This window comes from Pelmatolapia mariae, linkage group LG22 (genome assembly GCF_036321145.2).
Source record: "Pelmatolapia mariae isolate MD_Pm_ZW linkage group LG22, Pm_UMD_F_2, whole genome shotgun sequence".
NCBI lineage: Eukaryota > Metazoa > Chordata > Actinopteri > Cichliformes > Cichlidae > Pelmatolapia > Pelmatolapia mariae.
Genome location: NC_086245.2, coordinates 30,104,345 through 30,120,705, shown reverse-complemented (window position 1 = coordinate 30,120,705; position 16,361 = coordinate 30,104,345).

The window sequence follows — 16,361 nt, the reverse complement described above, 5'->3', positions numbered from 1 at the left end:
GTTGAGAACAATGCACTGCTCCACAGTAGATCAAAATTTAATTTAAAAGTGGAGTGATTTTTAATCTTGCCAACGCTATTGCATTTAGTTGTGACATTTTACTGGTTAGATAGTGCTTGCCAGTGTGTACCATGAGAGTAGTCAGTAATCTGCCTCAAAGCTTAGGTCTAATTCATGTGAACAGATTTATCTCCATGACATTTGCTGTTTGATGACTGCAAGCAAGTACAATGCTAGTTTGAGTAAAACACGTCAGAGTCAGTCTTGGGGTTAAGTTGAGCAACTAAAGCAACTATATTTGCAGCTTGGGCGAGGTTAGGGTTATGCTTAGACAACTAAAACAATGTTGGGTAGGGTTAGGGAGAGGCTTTGGTTATGGTGAAACAACAAAATCTTTTACTCAAATTAAAATGTGACTCACAGCGTGTAATGAATAATTTAAAGCCCAATGCCTTTGTCCATTTGCCACCTTCACCACAACACATGGTGTACTTTCCAACCTGCTATTTCCATGGCAGATGGCCAAAAGTGACTTATAGACATTGTCCTTAATTTAGATTTTTCTCACTTTATTAAAAGTAAGGTAACATTTTTAGACTGGAGTCAGTCTAACAGAAAGATTAGATTTCTATTAGATTGTACGTTTGTTAGCAACTTTGGCCATTTTAATGAAGTTAAATAAGGAGTAAGTGTTAATTTGGTAACTTCTATAACTGGTCATTATTGTGTCCTCCTACCTTTTCTCAGTTTTCAGCTTGGCTTTAACAAGCTCTTCTTTTTGCAAGTCAGCTGTGTGTTTAGAGGCTCAGTCTCCTAATAGCACTGTGAACAATGTGAGAAATCCAACAATTCACGCTCACTGTTGCTTTATTTTGACTTGCATGGAGTCAAAAATGAATAAAGAGTGGCGAGCCCTTTGATTATATTTTCCCACTGAATTATTTTTACTTGCACAACACGGCCCATTGACAGAATTGCAGTGCTTTCTCTATTTTAAGGCTCTTATTTTCTGCTTCTTGGCTGAGCTTGCACGAAAGGCCTGACCCAAGCTCAGGTCCATTTAGAGCTTCCATTGGCAGGAACCATCCCAACAACCTTCCGAGTTCAAAAACAAGCTCAGCAGAATGATTTCTTTCATGATTGTGCACGCAAAAAACATACCTTTAATTTTTTCCTCAGTTGATATGACATGATGATGATTATATAGAGGGGTACTCCACTGTCATAACTGCTGCATTGCTAGTTAGATTAATGATTTTATTTTTTATATAAAATGTTAATTTAACTTTAAATATTTCTCTCTACAGATTTAATTTGTATATATACATATATTTGCTTGCATCTATGTATGTATAAGCTGAAACCTTACAGTAGAGAAGAAAGAACCTTTCCCTGAAAAAATACACACACACACAGTCCAACCCTTTCACCAGGATTTCACGCTGGTGGACCCCACACAGTGTTAGAGGCTGAAAGGTTGGTGGTGAGGTGGGTGAGGCAATGCCAACCCATGCTGTAAAAATGCCCACACTTTATACTAATTGCATCACGAAAAAACCTGACACAGTAATTCTGTTTCAGTGAGGGGAAAACTTGAGAGGGAGAGAAATGTTTGGGGGTGGGGGTTATTCAGAGGGAAGTAAACCATGAGTTCGAATTGAGAAATAAAACACATGGCTTCTGTTCTCTTCTACATGGTCACAAATGCTTCAAGTTTTTTTTTTGTTTTTATTTAGCACGTATTCTCAAGGTTCGCAGTTTCCATTTGCCTGCTGTCAGTCTGCCAATCAATGAAGAAACACTAATTGAGAGATTCAGTCAGTCAATCTACAATGGGATTAAATGAACGGTGGATTTCTCAGTTATCTAAAGTTATCTTTCTGTGCTGTATTTATTATAGGAAAGTCAATATTTATCACCTCCAAATCCAAAATGATGAGCCTAACTTTACTCGTAATGGCAATGCAACGTAGACACATCAGTGCAACAGTATGAATGCAAACAAGACTTCCCTGACACGGGTTATAGCTATATGGGACTCAATACAGGCCTACAGATGAACCTTAACCTGAAATCTCAAACTCGTGTTTCTGAGAACTTGGTGAATATGAGTTACCAGTTATTTTACTCTTCTGAGGCTAGAGATGGGAATCAAGAACTGGTTCTTGCAGATAACCAGTTCCTAGTAGTTCAGTTCCTTGGAATTGTTTGTCGATTCGGTTCATCGGTTCCCCTTGCACTTCCATTACAGTCAGCTGTTTTCAGTTCATGTACCAGATAGTGGTGCAGTCTACAGTGTGTATTAAACATTACTTTATTTTTATTGCACAAAAGGACAAGAGTACAATGGTAAAGTGCAAGCTGCATTATGCTGCTAACGCAACTTCACATGCTAACGTTAAGCTAGCCAAGAACCCAGAGTGATGTTAAAAGCGAGCGAATGCTGACGCCAGCCCAGCAGTCACACCCTGAACTGCTAACAAACAGATGAGCAGTCAGGCTGCACCCTCGATTTCTCCTGTTCTACTGTTCATGTTTCTTAAGTAGAATCACCGTGCCGATCGCTGTGATGTCTCTTTGTGCTGGTTTTCTTCTTTACTTTTTGCTGTCACATTTGTACTCATACCTAAATATTAATAGAGAAATATCATATGTGTGTCCTCATTAGGATTTGTGCTGTTGTGTGTAACTACAACCTATATGTTTATATTGTTATTGTTGTCTGTTTCAGATCATTTTACGGAGAAACGAGAGGGTAATGTAACGAGTCTTGTAATGTATTACTTTTTTCTGGAAATAATTAAGTAATGTCATGAAATACTTTTAAGAAAAGTGGGTGGGGGTTGTTTTTTTTATAACAATCCCAACACTGATCACAACATAGAAAGGACATACCTCAAACAAGCATAAATATTTGACCACACAGCACACAATTAATTTACACCAGTGTGTCTTTGTCTTTGATATGCTGCTTAGAGATGCTGGAAATATGGCTTTCTAGCTAATAAATGCCATGCTACATTATGATTATCAGCTAACTGCTAACTATACTGTAGTGTACTGTGAGCCAGTATAGTACACTTTAGACCAAACTATGTTGTGAGACTGAAGCAAACCAGGAAAGCTGTGCAACAGAAGGCTAAACAGTAAAATAATGCTAACTAGCTAAGAGGAGTGGCAGATTTACATGATATATCCAAGTCTTTAAGAAGAACGCTATCACATTGTTTTTAAATGTCATTTGACAAATTGTTATTATTAGTTATATCACCTTGAAGTTACACTTTTACACTTTTAATTATTGTAAAAAGTAAATTGTTAAAAAAAAAAACAAGACTCTTAAAATATATATAAATATATATAAATATATAAGCTAAACCTTAGGTAAAACCAGTAATGACGACATGATGAAATAGCTGGTAATGTTCCTGCCCTTGATCTTGATGTTGACTCTGGCAGTTAAAGAAAAGTGGTGCAGGAGGCCTGCACCCCTAAATGAGTCAGCCAAAGAGGGTGATTAGATGTTATCAGAGCCAAGAAGTGAATTCATAGTAAAGGGTGATGAAAAGTTTTAACCCGCAACACACAAAGGCCACACTCATTAGGAAAAGTGAGGGGATCTCCTTGGCAACAGTCCAGTGTTTTCATGATGTTGCCATACACGACACAGGAGGGGGAGATTCTCCATAAACATTTATTTGTTCTTCCGAGGAACTCATTAAACAAGGCAGCTTCTTTTATCCGAGGGTAACCTAATTTGTCTTGACATTCTTCAGAGGACAGCATGAGAGGGGAGCCCTGCTTCCCTCATAAGTTGAACACATGTAGGACAAACAGGTTACCTATGAGCTGGAGTGCAGAGACATTATCATGTAGATATTAAACGGCTGATGTCCACTATTTTCATCTTTTACTTCAGTATTTATGTTTTCACCAACTTTTTACTTTTACTCCTTACATTTGTACACAGATACTTTCTTTTTAAGAACAGCCTCATTACTTTGGTTTTAGGACATTTAAGTGGAGTTATTATTTACTGCCTTGCATGCACTGAGAACAGGGAACACTTACCTGTCATACCACCCTGTGGTAGCTGGACTTGAACCTGTGAAAGCTTGGTTGGCCCCCAGTAGCTTTAATGGTATGTGAAAGTTCTGAATATCAATCAGCCAGAATTGGGATTGACAGAAGTAGGATTTAAAAATAGGCCCGCACAGGGCTCTACTATAGATTTCACCACTGTCCCTGAAGATCATGACTTAACAGAAGTTTTCCTTAAATACCATGCTTTCCCTCCTGGCAGGCATGTGACTGTGCCATAGACGACCTATCTCATATCATTCTCCACTAGTTGCCTTTACAGGCTGTGACATCCTGAAAGAGAAGCTATGGAGAAATGCATCCCTGAATCGTTAGCTCAGCCTCTAGTTCATTCACACTTTTTCCTGTGCTCACACTACCTTGATCACTGTTAGGATTGGATTTTGACTAGCCTTCTTGACAGCTAACTTATTGTCACTCCCCAAATTTCCAACAGCATTCCAGACTGCAGCAGTCCTAGTTAAACATGTATTCTAACTTCATGGTATACCCTGTGACATAGTCTCTGATCGGGGCCATCAATTCACTTGCATATGTTCTGTACAGCTTTGGGGGCACAAATAAGCGTATCTTCTGGTTTCCAACTTCAGACCAATGGCCAGACTGAACACCTGAATCAGGACGTGGAAGCTGCCCTTCAGCGTGTTGTCTCATCCAACCCTTCCTCCTGGAGCACCCAGTTGTTTTGGCTGGAGTATAGGCATAACATGGATATTCTCTGCAACAAGTTTTTCTCCTTTGGACGTATTTCAAGGCTGCCAACCTCCACTGTTTTGTGTCTTGGAGAGTGAAATAACAGTCCCCTCTGTTAACGTTAACAAAAGCCAATCAGAATAAATGGCTAACAGACCCAAGACGCACTCCAACCTAAGTTTTCCACCAAGGACAATCTGTTTTGCTCTCTTCTAAAGACATTCCTCTGAGAAAACTTACTGAAAGAAACTGTCACCTAGAAATACTCGAAGTCAAACCTCTTGTTAACCCAGTCTCTGTTCGCCTAAGACCATAAGGGTCTATAATGTATTCCATGTCTTTCAGTTGAAGTCTGTTTCCACCGGCCTGTGGTACAAGTACTAGTCTATTTATCATTAACATTCGAGTCTGGAACTTTTGGATCCCAGAATTTTTTTAAAGATTTTTTACCTTTCCTAAATTTAGGAGTTGCCGTTTCCATTTAATCAACGTACATCAAATTCTTGAATTTCCAATTTATAGTTTTCATCAACAATATCCTTAGATGAACTCTGGCCTGGCAAGATTGCTCATTGTGGCCCTCACAGTTTTGCATCTGTTACTGAATGAATTTAGGGATTTTTTTTTTCAGGTTAAAGTCTATTTTTAAAACTGGCCTAGGGCGTAAAGAGATGATATTGTTTGTCTGGTCATGTCTGCAAAATTCAGAAACAGTAATCAGTCTTTTGTTAGCATTTTCGTTCAAGCTGAAATCACAGTGACTGGGAGCTCTTACAAAGATCAGGGACAATGATTTTACAGTTCAGTACTGTTCATCTCATAAAGCACCAAGGACCTTTTTCAATGTGGCTGTTATTCATTCATTTATTTTTAGATCGTTCTGAAAGTCCTGTCATGTCCATTTGTACTTTTCTGTCAGCTGACTGCTTATGTTTGAAAGAGATGCTGCTTTCAAACATAAGCAGCATCTCTGTGACAAAAGAGCTATAGTTCTGTCTTACCTGACCCAAAGGTGTGCTTCCAGTATGCATAATCTTTCTCCAGGTTGTCTTTAGCATTCTTCAGGTGGGCTTGAAGGTGGTTCATCTGCAGAAGTTTTTCTTGTTCTGCAACCTTATAGTCCATTTTTGTGCAGGGTTCTTTTGATTGTCATCTTTGAGACGAACTTGGCTCAGTCGTTATCTTGTGTCTCAGCAGTTGTTCACATCTATAACTAAGTTTCTTTCCAGATTCTTTCTAATATTTTGCTTCCTACCTCTGCCAGACTTGTTGTGTATTGTTTGGCTCTCTTTGAATTTCTTGATGATACTTCTCACTCCAGTTCTTGACATTTGGAAACGTTTGTGAGAACTTTGTATATCCATCTTTCCTTTATTTTTGTTTTTGTTTTAAAAAGCACTTTGGAAATTTTTGACAAAAACATGTCAAGTTTCCAAAAAGTCTGCAAAAACAGCTTTTAATTTTGACCTCTATAAACACTTGCCTGCTAAGGTTATGGCCTCAGTCACTGGTTTTGGAGGTATGTAGTTGCACACTCTTTGACTTGTCAGTCAAAAGTCGTTAGCTAATAACCTGCAGTTACATAGTTAGAATCACTCCTTCTCATCAAATGTGGCTTTTAGCAACAAAGGTGGTGATGGCTGCAATGCTTATCTTAAGGCTTCAAAACAGGACTTGACAGCTCCATTAGGTGAGATCACATCTTTTATACTCTCTGTGTTTTAAAGTAATTGGTGAAAAATAACTTCGAATACAAATGGGCTATAAATGGTAAACAGAAATATTCTGTTTCAAAAACTCTCCATGCTTACAGATTTTGTATGTTCATTAATTTGACCATGAATCAGCACAACAGTGTGAGCGATTTCTAGCAATAGTAAATGGCCAGATGCAAAGGGAGAAAGACCTGAAGGTGACTGGAATATAATATAAACTTAATGCTTCTTTACAATAAATCTTATTCTGTTAGAAAGGCTGTTTATTTCACCATAAATGGTGCCACATTTGAAAGGAAATAAGATTTTGGGGAAGAGCAAAGTTGAGTTTGTGGGTTTTGCCCATGAACAGCTTATCCTCCTATTGACCTTCTGGTACTCCAGGTGCTGACAATCAGGTACCTGCAAGCATGGCCCTGGCTAAAGTGGTCAGTTGGTATCTGCTCCAAGCATGTCACATTTGACTAATCTGGATTGGGTTCCTTTCATAGCACAGCTTCAACCTGCTGTTCTTTTATTAAATATTTTCTGTCATTTATAATTAGTGTGGCATTCCTTTATAATTAATGATTGTCTTAGTGATCAGTGATTAAAATCTCCTACATAACCTTACCTACAATGTGCTTATTCAATTAACTGCTGAAGATAATAGAAAAATATAACAACAGGTTAGCCAGGGCTGATCAGAGGAAGCTGGTGACAAAGAGGAAGACACAGCAACAATCGCATTCATCTCTCTCTCTGTCTCTAGACTCAACTCCAGTCCTTTTCTGACACACCTGGATAATCTGGCTTTTAAGCATTGTTTCATTGTATTTTGCTCAGAGGTGTGTCCAGCCTTCCCTGGTGTCCCAACACTAATGTCTCTTACAGTGTTAATCTTACAATGCATAACACCATAACATGAGAGCAAATTAGAGAACTGCAATATAAATTTAATATGCCTTTACTTCTTCACTTGATTTCTTAATTAGTTAGTTAATCTCAGGTTTGTTTCCTCAGTCAGTTACTGCTTACAATAAGCATGGACTCACAAACTGAACAATTCATTTTAATAGAGACTAATTCATTTAAACAGAATAATGGCCATTACACAAAACCCTAGCCTCCTAGAGATTTTCTGCTCCCAGACCACCTAAAAAATTAACTACTATAAAAAAAAAAACTTTGTTATAGATATTCTTTGTGAATATCTATAACAACATTGATCAACAACAACATTAAATTTTACAATAATGGATTACACTGCACTGGAAAACCAAAATCAGTCTGAATGTTTAAAGTGGTACTATTACTGTTATTTTCAGCAATGCCATTTGCCAACATGATGCAGATTCAGTTCATTTCTATTCAATTCAGTTAAATTACATTTTATTTATACAGCACCAAATCACAACAACAGTCGCCTCAAGGCACTTTATATTGTAAGGTAGACCCTACAATAACACATACAGAGAAAAAACCAACAATCATATGACCCCCTATGAGCAAGTACTTTTGTGACAGTGGGAAGGAAAAACTCCCTTTTAACAGGAAGAAACCTCCAGCAGAACCAGGCTCAGGGAGGGGCGGCTATCTGCCACGACCGGTTGGGGAGAGAGAAGGAAGACAGGATAAAAACATGCTGTGGAAGAGAGACAGAGATTAATAACAAGTAAGATTCAGTGCAGAGAGGTCTATTAACAACGTGAACCAGAGCAACAATCCAACTTTACTCCAACAGAGATAGATGATCTTGTTAATAGTTTTACATCCTTACTGTGTACGACTCTGGATAAAAAGAAAGCAATAAATCAGCGAGCTTTGACTCCCAGGTATAATTCAAACACACTGTGAATGCTTTCCAGATACACTGTATATCAAAAGACAATTAACTGATCATTTGCATAGGAATGCACAGAAACACCTGACAGTGGACTATCTGTGCTTATGCTGTTAGACCTAGAGAATAAAACACATAGCCGGTATTAAAGGAAATGCAGTGCAATAGTTTAAATCGCATCCAGCTCATAAATTCCAATTTGCGCATGAAGACGGAGAGTCTTCTAGACACATGACAGTTAGTCAAGGAGTTTCACTGGGTTCTATGCTGGGACCAGTTCTACTTCACTAACCTTAGAAAATGCAACATACATTGTCATCACTATGCAGATGATCCCCAGCTTTATCTATGAAGCCAAATGACACAAATCAGTTAGATAAACAGACATGTCTTAAAGATCCTGGAAACATGGTATCTCTCCAGATTCTTACTCTAGATGGTATTACCTTGGCCTCCAGTAACACTGGAGGAATCTTGGTGTCATTTTTAATCGATATGTTCTTCAACACACACATTAAATATATATAGGGTTGCTTTCTTGCATCTGTCCAATCTCTTTAATCCTGCCACAGAGTGATGCTGAAAAACTAGTTCATGCTAGATTGACCGCTTTCTCGGTCAATCTTTGGTCAATCCAAAATGCTGCAGCAAGAGTACTAACAGGGACTAGAAAGAGAGATCATATTTCCCCTGTAATTACTTTATCTTTGCTGGCTTCCCGTTAAATCCAGAATTGAAATTTAAAATCCTTCTCTTCACATACAAAGTCTTGAAAGACCTCATTGTACTATATTATCCCAACAGACCACTTCGGCTGACTTACTGGGTGACTCGTGGTTCCTAGGGAATCTAAAAGTAGAATGGGAGGCAGAGCTTTCTGCTATTAGGTGCATCATTGAACTTTTGTCTTCACTCTCTCTTACTGTAGTCTGTGTTTTGTTCTGGATCCTTATCCTCACTTTTTGTTTCTCTTTTTCTCCTCACCCACCAAGCCTAGGACTGCCGAAGGTTTCTTCCTGTTAAAAGGGAGTTTTTTCTTACTACATTGCAAAGTGCTGATTTAATGGTTGGGATTTTCTTCAGAATACTGTAGGGTTACCGTGCAGTAGAAAGCACTTTGAGGTGATTGTTTTGTGATTTATTGCTATATGAATAAACCAGAAATTGAATGGAAGTGAAACAGAATAACTTGTGCATTTTTGTCTTATTCTACTTTCTACTTCTACTATACTAAATGAAAAATATTCTACTTGGTACTCCACAGCATAGTTTCTTCTTTACTTTTTTTGCAGATTTTAAAATACACAGCATCACATCACAGGATATTAGGACATTTATAAGTATAGAAAATTACCCATTAGCATATTCAATTCATTTCAATTCAGTTTTATTTATATAGTGCCAAATTACAACAACAGTTGCTTCAAGGTGCTTTATATTGTAAGGTAGACTCTACAATATTACATACAGAGAAAAACCCAACAATCATATGACCCCCTATGAGCAAGCACTTTGGCGACAGTGGGAAGGAAAAACTCCCTTTTAACAGGAAGAAACAGGCTCAGGATTATATAGGATATATCATTACAATCCTCTCCAACTGTCACGGACCCGGTTCCGGGGACTCGGGGTCCGTGAACAGTGTGGACCTTTTGTATCATTATTATTATTATTATTATTATTATTATTATTATTATTGTGTGTTGTCTGCACTGCCTCTGATCTATCCTCATCTGTTTGTAGGCAGGTTTGTGTGTGTTTGTGTGTTGCTGTTTCTGTGGCCAAGTTACAGGCATCTTCAGGCCTGAGGGGCGTGGCCTAGCTCGAGGATTGGCCACACCCGAAGCCCTTGCCACACACCTGCTCCTCATCAGGGCTCGTCGGTGGAACTATTTAGAGGAGTGATGGAGCTTCCACCGGCGCGGGATTATTGCGTTTGACTACACGTCAGTCTTCTAGCTCGTAGGAAGTGTGAGTGTATGCCTGCTAGGGTATAGTGTGTTAACGGCTGCCTCTATTGTTGTCCCTCAGGAGGAATGTGGAACGAGAGAGAGCAGTGAGCACGAGGAGTGCTCGAGACACTGGAGCAGAGAGCACTACACGGGGACTTTTTGGGAAAGAAGACACTACACGGGAGTCAGGGACACTAGGGGATTTATTGTTGTTTACTTCACCACCTTTGTAAATAAACACTGTCGTATTGAAGAGTCCAGCGTTTGGGTCCTATTTCCCCATCTCCCCACGGTCTGCCAGCGCATTCCGTGACAGAATAATCCCGCCCTCATGGGCCCAGCGGACTCAAGGACCGTTTCACAGGAGGGGTTGCTCGCCCAGCTCTGGAATTACTGTCGGAGCATTATCCAGGCGGCAGATCCACATCAGAGACACATACAGGTCGTATTTTTTGATACTTTCCTGTCTTCAACCACCTTTTCTGTGAGCTTTTTGGACATTAAGAAATTAATTTCTATTATAACCATGCTGAGGGCAAGTTCCAGCTTTGAGCTTTTCGGTTTGGGCTGTCCGGGCGAGGAGGATGTGGCGACCTCCCTGGGAGCCCTTGCTGCCTGTTTCTTTTCTCATAGGCAGATAGCTTCCCCACCGTCGTTTGCGACTCACCTATTGGACCCTCCATTGCGGGGGAAACAGCTCACACGCCCTCTGCACCTCACCACATCTCCACTCACCTCTGCGGCATCTGCTGAGTCGGCAGACAAAGGACCAGCTGCTCCAAACCACACAGCTGCTCTCCTGCCCGGCCGACTGGTGGAATCTCAGCCTTTCGCGCCGGCCCCGGCATCGTCAAAGAAGCGACGCTCGCGCCGCCGGCGCTCTTCTCCGCAGCCGGAGTTCCGGACTTCTCAACAGTCGGCTGTGGTGAGTCATTTGGACAATTTTTCTTTACACACCCCATCTGTCAACTCTGTCTCGGACTGTGTGAATGCTAATGCTGCTGCCCAGCACGAAACTCAGTCTGCTGTCCAGCACGAAACTCAGTCTGCTGCCCAGCACGAAACTCAGTCTGCTGCCCAGCACGAAACTCAGTCTGCTGCCCAGCACGAAACTCAGTCTGCTGCCCAGCACGAAACTCAGTCTGCTGCCCAGCACGAAACTCAGTCTGCTGCCCAGCACGAAACTCAGTCTGCTGCCCAGCACGAAACTCAGTCTGCTGCCCAGCACGAAACACCGTCTTTAGTCCAGTCAGCCTTTCATCCTCGTCCTCAGTCGAAGGCCGATATGTCTGCTGGACCTACTCTGCCACTATTTCACCAGTCTGTTGTTCCTGCATCGCTGTCCAGTCTACCACGAGTAGCTGCCACACCATCATCGCCTCCGCCCTCTGCAGCTACTTCTCCACCAGCGTCCCATCTGATTGCAGCGACCGCGGCACTCTCGGCTTCACCTTCCACATCACCCGCTCGGCCATCGTCTTCACCACCTGCAGCTACCGCATTGCCATCTTCACCTCCGGTTCATCCATCTATAGCCGCTCCGCAGCCGGAGAGGCTCGCGCTGCCCGAGCAGGAGCTCAGCGAGCGGGAGGAGCCCGCCTCGCCAGCTGTGGAGCTCGGCGAGCCGGCGGAGCTCAGCGAGCGGGAGGAGCCCGCCTCGCCAGCTGTGGAGCTCAGCGAGCGGGAGCAGCTCAGCGAGCCGGAGGAGCCCGCCTCGCCGACTGTGGAGCTCAGCGAGCCGGCGGAGCTCAGCGAGCGGGAGGAGCCCGCGTCGCAGCCGGAGGAGCAGCTCAGCGAGCGGGAGGAGCCCGCCTCGCCAGCTGTGGAGCTCGGCGAGCCGGGGGAGCTCAGCGAGCGGGAGGAGCCCGCCTCGCCAGCTGTGGAGCTCGGCGAGCCGGCGGAGCTCAGCGAGCGGGAGGAGCCCGCCTCGCCAGCTGTGGAGCTCAGCGAGCGGGAGCAGCTCAGCGAGCCGGAGGAGCCCGCCTCGCCGACTGTGGAGCTCAGCGAGCCGGCGGAGCTCAGCGAGCGGGAGGAGCCCGCGTCGCAGCCGGAGGAGCAGCTCAGCGAGCGGGAGGAGCCCGCCTCGCCAGCTGTGGAGCTCGGCGAGCCGGCGGAGCTCAGCGAGCGGGAGGAGCCCGCGTCGCAGCCGGAGGAGCAGCTCAGCGAGCGGGAGGAGCCCGCCTCGCCAGCTGTGGAGCTCAGCAAGCCGGAGGAGCAGTTTAGCGAACCGCAGCAGGAGCTCGGCGAGCCGGGGGAGCTCAGCGAGCCGGAGGAGCCCGCCTCGCCGACTGTGGAGCTTTGTGAGCCGGAGCCGGGATTCGGCGAGCGGGAGGAGCGGCTACCGTCTAGAGAGGGGCTCAGCGGGCCGGAGAAGCGCGCACCGCCTGAGCTGGAGCTGCAGGGGCCGGAGCTGCAGCAGGAGCAGGAGCTCGGAGAGCGAGAGGAGTGCCCGCCATCGAGAGAGGGGCTCGGCAGGCCGGAGGAGCGCGCACAGCCATCGAAGGTCGGCGGGCGGGAGGAATCCGATCAGTCTACGCGGGGGATCAGTGTGCAGGGTCCACGTCCAGCGCGCCCTCCACGCCGTCCACGTCCAGCGCGCCCTCCACGCCGTCCACGTCCAGCGCGCCCTCCACGCCGTCCACGTCCGGCGCGCCCTCCACGCCGTCCACGTCCGGCGCGCCCTCCACACCATCCACGTCCAGCGCGTCCACGTCTGCGACCAGCGCGTCATCGGCCATGTGCCACACCTCGCTGTTGCTCACTGGAGCAGCGCCGCCGCCACTGGACCCGGGGCAAGCCGCCGGGGAAGCAGCAGTGCCGCCGCCGCCACTGGACCTGGAGAAGGCCACCGGAACCTTTTCGCCGCTGCTACCGGACCTGTGGCAGGCCGCCTGAGCTGAAGCTTCGCCGCCACTGGATCAGTGGCAGGCCCCCTGAACTGTTTTGTCGTTGCTACCGGACACATGGCCGTCCGCCGGAGGTCCAGCGTTCCCCCCGATGGACTAGAGGTAGGCCTCCGGAACTGTTTTCTGCCTCTGCCTGCCTACAGTAGATCTCACCTGTTTTGCCGCCCACCGGGTCGGTTGCCAGAACTATGTCCACTGCCATTAGGGCTGGGGTTGGACTATTGAACTGAGGTGTTCCTTTTTGTTGTTTAGTGGAGTTGTTGGAGTGGTTTTGGGGCCCTCCGTCCTGGACCCCCCGCCGCCCGCCCTGGGTTGGTTGTGCTGTGGTTTTTGGTTTTTGTTTTCGGGTCGTCGGGAGTCGACCCTTAGAGGGGGGGTACTGTCACGGACCCGGTTCCGGGGACTCGGGGTCCGTGAACAGTGTGGACCTTTTGTATCATTATTATTATTATTATTATTATTATTATTATTATTATTATTATTGTGTGCTGTCTGCACTGCCTCTGATCTATCCTCATCTGTTTGTAGGCAGGTTTGTGTGTGTTTGTGTGTTGCTGTTTCTGTGGCCAAGTTACAGGCATCTTCAGGCCTGAGGGGCGTGGCCTAGCTCGAGGATTGGCCACACCCGAAGCCCTTGCCACACACCTGCTCCTCATCAGGGCTCGTCGGTGGAACTATTTAGAGGAGTGATGGAGCTTCCACCGGCGCGGGATTATTGCGTTTGACTACACGTCAGTCTTCTAGCTCGTAGGAAGTGTGAGTGTATGCCTGCTAGGGTATAGTGTGTTAACGGCTGCCTCTATTGTTGTCCCTCAGGAGGAATGTGGAACGAGAGAGAGCAGTGAGCACGAGGAGTGCTCGAGACACTGGAGCAGAGAGCACTACACGGGGACTTTTTGGGAAAGAAGACACTACACGGGAGTCAGGGACACTAGGGGATTTATTGTTGTTTACTTCACCACCTTTGTAAATAAACACTGTCGCATTGAAGAGTCCAGCGTTTGGGTCCTATTTCCCCATCTCCCCACGGTCTGCCAGCGCATTCCGTGACACCAACTGACACATTAAAGAAATACTTAAATCAAGGAATCAGTTATAATCCAATAAAATAAATAAACTGAAAATGAGTATTTTACTTTTGGCACTTTAAGCATATTTTAAAATATTCGTAGTGTTCCTTCTGTAGAATTGTGACTTAAATAAAAGAAGCTTGTTTGCTTCTGATGCTTGTTTCACGATTCTGCAAAACAGAACTTAATCATTCAATACAAAAAAGTTTCATACTTTGTATTGAATAAACTTTTATGTAGCACATGGCTCCACATGAACCTGAAAATCAGACTTAATGTTTTCTACACCAAATTCTCTACAGTATATTTATTTTTTACTAATTGGACAGATGTAGTACTGTGATCTTTTTTTTTCCATTGCAAAGAGGACAAGAGAAAAATCTTTTGATTATTTTCAGTTTTAAACATCTGAGAAGTGGAAACAAAACACCAAATTGTCCAAACAGTGGCTCACTGACTGATTTACTGACTCCAGTTCACGCTCATGGACCACCAGTGCCACCTTGTGGTCAGCTTAAAAAATACACAGATTGTTCACTGAGTTGTATTTTTCTTTCCTTTATTTTGACAGGAGCATTGGCTTAATTCACCTTACAGTTGGTACAAATACAGTACAGTATGTTTCTCCTAATAAATGCATCACTCGCATTCACTTAGTGATGTCACTGAGGGTGTTGGGGTGACTTTTGACACAGCAGATGCTGCACAGACACTCTTTAGGTGAACTATAGACGGACAGTGTGTACATGATAGTTGGGGTCTTTGCACTCTTGTGCAGCTATTGCCATCGGGTCACAATGTGTGTGAACACATGTCACATTGAACTTGCATATTGAATACCTAACCTAAAGCTTTCACCTGAGAACAAACCAGTACATCCTCCATTCACACAAGTCTCAGATTTGTCAAAGTGCACAAAGAAAAACAATTTTAGGGAAAGGAGAAGACAGAAGGTATTGCTATTACTGACACAAGGTGTGTGAGCAGGAGGTGGACATGTGAAAAGGAGATTTAAATCATTGTGTGATGGTGATAAGAATACAAGCGGGAATCAGTAATGCTGTTTCAGTTTTGAAACACAACTGGTTTCCTACAAAAAGGTGTGTTGAGATGGTGTAATGTTTGAATGTATTTAAAGAAACATATCATAAAATACACCTTTTAGTCATGACCATGCAGTTGCACTCAATTCCATTTTATAGCACGAAGATCTGAACAACAGTACACACCACTAAACTGATTTACATCTTATCCACTGTGCTGTTCGTGCAAGGTCATCGGAAAAATCCACACAACAACATTCACATTTTGCTTATTTTAGAACACAAAGTCATCACCTTCAGTGAAAAATGAGGTGTTTTACATATAGATTTGAATCATTAATCCAATATTCAATGTCACTAAGGTCAGTGGACCAAATCTTTGTCTGCATTATTATAGATGTGGGGGAAAAAACAAGTGCATAGTTCAGTTATATCCCTATCTCTGCATTTGTTACCCTCAGGTTCTGTTAGACTGAAACCCAGTGGAAGCAGCCACAGAGCCAGATAGTTTTTAAAGAGGTGGGCAGGTTGAGCTCAGAACTTATTTCTAGTTCTTGTTTCCCCATTTGACAGATTGTTGTAGTACCAAATGATTGCTTACCAGATGTACCAAATCATTCCTAATCGTTTAGGCATGACTGCCATAGAAAGGTATGCCATGAGGACTCATGCATAACAAGCATTTTTATGTAAAACTTTAAAAAAAAAAAGTTTTTAAAAGTGTCAAGTAACAGAAGAATAGTCAAAGGAGTTTGCAAAGAAAAGCGTCTGGACTTCTTTAAGTTGCTTGAAGACGTTTCACCTCTCATCCGAGAAGCTTCTTCAGTTCTAAGGTCAAATGGCCGAGAGTCCCAGATTTAAACCCAGTGGGAGTATCCCCCCAAAGAGGGACAAAGGACCCCCTGGTGATCCTCTAATCACATGAGCCAAAGTGTGAAAGCGGGTGTGGGACCTAATCAGCCAGGGTTTCGGGTGAGCTCATTGTGAAACCTGGCCCCACCTTGTCATGTGAATTCCTGAGGTCAGATGGCCCAAGATGTGAGTGGGCATTAAGGCGTC